We start from the raw sequence: 6,000 nt of genomic DNA, 5'->3' as shown, positions 1-6,000 counted from the left end.
GAGATCTATTTACAAATGTATTCACCCAAGATTCCACATGACTTTGACCCAAGATTCACACATTATTTTAATTGGATTCGACTGGAAACGTCTGTAAACCACTGGGAAAAGTTGTGTGAAGCCTTTGTGAAAATGTTTTCACCTTAAATAGGAGCTCAACATGTGCTTTTAAAATACTCTATATAATTACAATTGTATATGTTTTACTTAACTACACACAGATCTGACATACATTAAGGTAAAAAAATGTCTCAACCTAATTTAATTTAATTTATTTTGTATCTTCTGAGGTGTATCAAGCATATTCTACTAAGGTCCCTCTCTACAGTATATGGTACATTAATAGGTTCTCTTTCTCTAAAGGTGAATAAGTTATATTCCCTCTGACATACCTGAGCTCACAGAGTAAGTTTGGCCTAAACAAATTGAGTACTAGATGGGATCTGTGATATCAGCTAGGAATAGGTTCACTCGAGTTAAATTCTTTTACTATGTCTATTTTGCCAAGTATACATGAACAAATTGAAAGTAGCAAATGCAAATCTATATCCCAAACATTAGAAAAAAAGATAAACATGGTTTAGTTATGTGATATTTTACAGGATTTTTTCTCTAAGATTGTTACCAAATATACACTATATTACCAAAAGTATTGGGACACCTGTCTTTAAACGCTCATGAATTTTAATGGCATCCCTGTCCTAGTCCATAGGGTGCATTATTGAGTTGGCCCACCCTTTGCAGCTATAACAGCTTCAACTCTTCTGGACAGGCTGGCCACAATGTTTAGGAGTGTGTTTATGGAAATGTTTCACCATTATTCCAGAAGCGCATTTGTGAGGTCAGGCACTGATGCTAGATGAGAAGGCCTGGCTTGCAGTCTCCGCTCTAATTCATCACAAAGGTGTTCTATCGGTTTGAGGTGCAGGCCAGTCAAGTTCCTCCATCCCAAACTCGCTCATCCATGTCTTTATGGACTTTGCTTTGTGTACTGGTGCGCAACCTTGTTGGAACAGGAAGGGGCCATCCTCAAACTGTTCCCACAAAGTTCCCATTGCATATGTTTGCTGCGTGGTGGTGTGGGCTTTTAAGGGTTAAAACAGGCAGTGAGGAGATGACAAAATGCCTCTTTACTGCCTATCAAGTACCTTTCAATCCACCAAGGACTGCTCTTCAGAGTACTAATGCTAGTATAAACGGGAGTATCAGAGTAGGGATAAAAGTAAGCTTGGAGAATCGGAGTGGGGAAAGGAGTAGTCCAAGAGAATCAGAGTAGAGATAGGAGAAAGCCTGGGGAATCAGAGTAGGGATAGTTAAAAGCCTGCAGAATCATAGGGATAGGAGAAAGCCAGGAGAATAAAAATAGGGATAGGAGTAAGCCTGGAGAATCGGAGTAGGGATAGGAGTAAGCCTGGAGAATCAGAGTAGTTATAGTAGGAGTAAGCCTGAAGAATCAGAATAGGGAAAGAAGTAAGCCAGGAGAATCAGAGTAGGGATAAGGGTAAGTCTGAAGAATCAGAGTAGGGATAGTTGAAAGCCTGGAAAATCGGAGTAGAGATATGAGTACAAATGTTACAATACATTGGGGATTATTTACTAAAGGAAAATCCACTTTGCACTGCAAGTGCAGTGAAAGTGCACTTGGAAGTAAAGTCACTGTAGATCCGAGGGGGACATGCAAGGAGAATAAAAAACAGCATTTTAGCTTGCACATGATTGGATGATAAAATCAGCAGAGCTTCCACTCATTTCAGATCTACCCCTTAGATTTAGAGCGACTGCACTTGAAGTGCACTTGCAGTGCAAAGTGGATTTGCCTTTTGTAAATAACCCCCTATGTGTGTTACATTTATTGTGGAGGGACAGAGCAAACAGTTGGAAGGGGGGATATTTAGGCATGGTTCATGACACAATCAATGGAAATTCTTCCCTTATAATATAAGTGTACTGTTTCTCATGCATGCTGTGATCTGTAGTTTCCACAAGAGTGGTACACCACAGGTTTCTTCACTCCCTATTACCAGATACATTTGTTTCTCAATAGACTGTACGGTCAATTTGTTTTCCTGTGATCTCATTCAGCACGCCGTTTCCTTTGAGCATACATCAATTACTTTTATTTTAAAATAATGACTATCTCAAACCCTGTTTCCCTCTTCTGTTTAATTATGAAATATAGCATTAGTTCTCCTGTGGATAAAAATTCAATCCTTCTTGCGCTTTGTGTTTCTGCTATTAATTGTGATTCTCGTATCTAGCGCCTGACTTCATTATGAGAGCACACCTCTGTTTGCCAGAAAGTTGCCACTTTATATTTCATTACGATGAGATGACCAACTAAACTTTGTGTTCCCTGTGTGATTTAAGTCTTCTAAGCTAATTAAGGAATTCATTTCCAGTTAACAATGTGCAATGAGAAAGATATATTAATGGCCATGAAAAGTTCCCAGAATTTCCATTTTCATACTTCTAATGTGAACAGCACGGCAGTGATAAAACTTGTGTGCACTATAACCCATAGTTTGGTTGATAAGTAAATGGCATTTTACATACAATATGCAGAACTGGAAAGTCTGCAGTTATCTCCCAAAGATAATTTCCACCTTGAGGTCATTATAAATATTTGTAATCACATTTGGGACATGAATAAATCATAACACTTGCTTATTTAACATTTTTGGAGTGTTTCTATGTTGCTCCGTGTTAAATGTCTAAATAACTGTTTTCTAAAGAAATAATTGTTGCCTTGCAGAAAAGCCATCTGCCAGATAGAACTTGCTTTAAAATCCACTTCTTTCACAGTGCTAGACAGATGAGATATCAATGAAGATTTGCCGCCCTGATTGACAAGCTCTGCACTGTAAGTAAATGTGAGTACATGTCAAGTGACACTAAACTTAGGATTAAATAAAAAGTATGTATTTTTAACCACTTTAGCTCCCGGAGATTTACCCCCTTCCCGACCAGGCCATTTTTTGCAAAACACTGCATTAATTTAACTGACAATTGCGCGGTCATGCGACACTGCACCCAAAGAAAATTTATGTTCCCTTTTCCCCACAAATAAAGCTTTCTTTTGGTGGTATTTGACCACCTCTGCAATTTGTTATTTTTTTGTGCTATAAACAAAAAAGACTGACAATGAAAAAAAATATATATATATATTTTTTACTTTCTGCTATAAAATATATCCAATAAAAGCAAATTGAAAAAAATCGAATTTCTTTATAAATTAGGCCAATATGTATTCTGCTACATATTTTTGGTAAAAAAAAAAAAAAAAATCCCAACATGCGTATATTGATTAATTTGCGCAAAAGTTATAGGGGTTGATTTACTAAAGGCAAAAAGACTGTGCACTTTGGAAAGTGCAGTTGCACACGGCAAGAGCAGTTGCTTCAGAGTTTAGTAGATGAGCAGAAGCTCTGCTGACTTTCATCAACCAATCATGTTCAAGCAAAAATGCTGTTTTTTTTATTTTCCTTGCATGTGATTGGGTATTCTTTGCAAAGTGAAACTTTACCTCATTTACTAAGCTCTGGAGCAACTGCACTTGCAGAGTGCAATTGCACTTTCCAAGGTGCACAGTCTATTGGCCTTTAGTAAATCAACCCCATAATGTCGACAAACTATGGGATATTTTTATTTTTTTACTAGTAATGGCGGCAATCAGTGACTTAAAGCACAATGTCCAGGGACTGAATTCCTCATTAAAACGACTAAAATACTTTCAAACCCTATTATCTCTTCAGATAGAAGTACTCCTGTTACAGGAAACACATTTTCCCAAATCTTATAATCCCTCATTCATCCACACCAAATACCCCAAATTTTACTTAGCGAACGCAGAGGATAAAACTAGAGGGGTGGGGATCTTTTTCTCTAAAAACACCATCTGTTCTCCTACAGAGGTAATTAGGGACCCCGAGGGGAGATATATTCTCCTCTCTGGGTCCATTGACGGGGTCCAATATACATTTATCTCGTATTATGCCCCGAACTGGGGCCAGTATGCCTTTTTCAACTCCATGATGGATGCTCTTTCCCCACACTTTCTAGGAACATTAATTTTAGGAGGGGACTCCAATGAAGCATTGGATCAAATGTTAGACAAAACTGGAAATGGTCACTCCAGACTGCTCAGTCCCCCCAAACAAAGCCTAAAGATTGCTAAAGTTCTTTATACCCATGGGTTAGTGGATATTTGGACAAATAAGGACTATACTCATTTTTCAGCTCCTCATCAAACGTATGAGAGGATAGATCACATATTTCTAGCGGCATCCACTACTCCCAGTGCCATTAAGTCATTCATCAGAGACTCCCCACTGTCAGATCACTCGATGGTAGTCCTGCACATTACGACACCTCTTGACTCAGACGGCAGATTTCGATGGCGTCTGAATGAATGTAACGTACTAGACAAAGACATTGGGGAGTACCTTCGGGTCAATGATAATGGGGAGGTCCCCTGAAATACTCTGAGCAGCTCATAAAGTGGTGATATGGGGCAAGATTGTCCAAATTTCCACTCAACTCAAATGTGTAAGACGAGCTGATATATCCAGGTTAGAACAGAAATTTCTAAAACTCTCCAAAATCCACAAACGGAACCCTACTTCTATTTCACTTACCCTACTGGAATTGACGCGTACTTCCTTGAGCTTAGCCCTAACTACCCAAGCGAAAAAATCTCCGGTGGTCCAATGCTCGCTTCTACCTCCATACAGATAAAGTGGGTCCCAGGCTGGCAGCCAAACTGACACCCAAATCTAGAACTTTCTCATTCCCCAAAATATGTGACTCCACAGGTATACTCATGCAAAACCCCTGTCGGATTATGACCGCATTTCAGGATTTTTATGCTAATCTATATATGGCGAGTGACGTCTCCCCATCAAATCTACTTCCTAAATTCCTAGATGAAGTTCCTCTGCCTAAATTAAGACATGAACACATGTCCACTCTAGAAAAAACCCATTACAGAATTGGTAGTACTTGGGGTTATTAAGAACCTCAAGCGGGGCTCTGCCTCAGGCCCAGTTGGATTCTCATCATGTTATTGCAAAACCTTTGCCCCCACTCTATCCCCTCACCTAACACAGTTCTACAATGCTCTGGGGGGGGGGGGGGGCGCTCCTCCCTGGATAGTGAAGCTAACCTAGCTTATTTATCTGTTTTCCCTAAACCAGGTAAAGATAGCTCTGAGATTGGCAATTACAGACCTATATCACTGATCAATAATGATCTTAAAATAATGACCAAAATCCTAGCAAACAGACTATCAAAATGTATAAGTAGCTATATTTACAATGATCAGGTTTGCTTCATTCGGGGAAGGCAGGGCCCTGATCAGATATGAAGAGCTGTAGATGTGATATCCCTTTTACGGACAGTGGGATGGTGGTCTACATCAAGAGGGTTACTTGTTATTGGTGGACCTACAAAAAGCTTTTGACACAATGGAGTGGCCCTATCTATTCAAAGTCCTACAAAGATGGGGGTTTGGCCCTCGCTTCCTACAAATTTTGGGAACCCTATACTCAAACCCTAGAGCAAAAGTTAAGCTTCAAGGTCACTACACAAATCCCTTTTTAATACATAGAGGCACTAGACAGGGAAGTCCCCTATCACCTATTATCTTTGCTATTGCAATTAGGAACCATTCGGATATACATGTCATTACCTGTGGCTCTTGGGTCCACAAATGTGCCCTATTTGCGGAAGATTTGCTATTATTCATTACCTCCCCCCTTATTTCCACTCCAAATATCTTTAAACTCATACATGACTTTGGCAGGGTATCTGGACTCAGAGTAAATATGAACAAGTCTGTGGCACTAAATGTTACCACCCCCACACACCTGGTAGAGCAGCTTAAATGAAATGAAATTAAATTAAATTATTTTGCTTTCACATGGGACCCCAAGTCAATCTCTTACTTTGGGGTCAATTTGACAGCTAGTATCGACCAACTCTACAATGCTAACTACCCTCCAA

At 39.4% G+C, this 6,000-nt stretch overlaps 1 long non-coding RNA gene across 1 annotated transcript in view; it reads left to right on the top strand.

Moving 5' to 3' along the window:
* The first annotated feature begins 2,706 nt into the window (after positions 1-2,706).
* LOC141125324 (uncharacterized) overlaps positions 2,707-6,000 on the top strand; it is a 36,934-nt gene continuing 33,640 nt past the window's right edge. The window contains exon 1 of the long non-coding RNA XR_012241377.1: positions 2,707-2,870. This is a non-coding gene — a long non-coding RNA (uncharacterized lncRNA). The remainder of the gene's footprint in view (positions 2,871-6,000) is intronic.

The sequence above is a fragment of the Aquarana catesbeiana genome, linkage group LG01 (assembly GCF_042186555.1).
Source record: "Aquarana catesbeiana isolate 2022-GZ linkage group LG01, ASM4218655v1, whole genome shotgun sequence".
NCBI lineage: Eukaryota > Metazoa > Chordata > Amphibia > Anura > Ranidae > Aquarana > Aquarana catesbeiana.
Note: the sequence above shows the minus strand (reverse complement) of the source record. Positions and strands in the feature narration are given on the sequence as shown.